General features: G+C 41.1%; 1 non-coding gene across 1 annotated transcript; it reads left to right on the top strand.

Moving 5' to 3' along the window:
- Positions 1 to 623: 623 nt before the first annotated feature.
- Positions 624 to 731, top strand: LOC130947109 (small nucleolar RNA R71). The gene has a single exon (XR_009072519.1). It is a non-coding gene; the product is annotated as a small nucleolar RNA R71 (small nucleolar RNA).
- The last annotated feature ends 348 nt before the right edge of the window (positions 732 to 1079 follow it).

Raw genomic sequence — 1079 nt, 5'->3', positions numbered from 1 at the left:
ATGAAACTTTGAGTGGTTTTGATTAGATCAGAGACCATGGTTGCTAAGTCAGAGGGGTTCTGCTTAGAATTCTCTATCTGTTGCTGAGAAGATGATGGAAAAGGCTTGCCATTGCTAAACCTGTTTCTTCCACCATTATTGTTATTGAAACCTTGTTGAGGTCTCTCTTGATTCTTCCATGAGAGATTTGGGTGATTTCTCCATGAAGAATTATAGGTGTTTCCATAGGGTTCTCCTAGGTAATTCACCTCTTCCATGGAAGGGTTCTCAGGATCATAAGCTTCTTCCTCAGATGAAGCATCCTTAGTACTGTTTGGTGCATTTTGCATTCCAGACAGACTCTGAGAAATCAAATTGACTTGTTGAGTCAATATCTTGTTCTGAGCCAATATGGCATTCAGAGTGTCAATCTCAAGAACTCCTTTCTTCTGACTAGTCCCATTGTTCACAGGATTCCTTTCAGAAGTGTACATGAATTGGTTATTTGCAACCATTTCAATCAATTCTTGAGCTTCTGCAGGCGTCTTCTTCAGATGAAGAGATCCTCCAGCAGAGCTATCCAAAGACATCTTAGATAGTTCAGAGAGACCATCATAGAAAATACCTATGATGCTCCATTCAGAAAGCATGTCTGAGGGACATCTTCTGATTAATTGTTTGTATCTTTCCCAAGCTTCATAGAGGGATTCTCCATCCTTCTGTCTGAAGGTTTGGACTTCCACTCTAAGCTTACTCCATCTTTGTGGTGGAAAGAACTTTGCCAAGAAGGCATTGACTAGCTTTTCCCAAGAGTCCAGGCTTTCTTTAGGTTGAGAGTCCAACCATATTCTAGCTCTGTCTCTTACAGCAAAAGGGAATAGCATCAGTCTATAGACCTCAGGGTCTACCCCATTAGTCTTGACTGTGTCACAGATTTGCAAGAACTCAGCTAAAAACTGATGAGGATCTTTCATTGGAAGTCCATGGAACTTGCAATTCTGTTGCATTAGAGAAACTAATTGAGGCTTAAGCTCAAAGTTGTTTGCTCCAATGGCAGGGATAGAGATGCTTCTCCCATAAAAATCAGGAGTAGGTGCAGT

The sequence above is a fragment of the Arachis stenosperma genome, chromosome 8 (assembly GCF_014773155.1).
Source record: "Arachis stenosperma cultivar V10309 chromosome 8, arast.V10309.gnm1.PFL2, whole genome shotgun sequence".
Lineage (NCBI taxonomy): Eukaryota > Viridiplantae > Streptophyta > Magnoliopsida > Fabales > Fabaceae > Arachis > Arachis stenosperma.
This window is presented reverse-complemented; position numbering and strand designations above follow the sequence as displayed.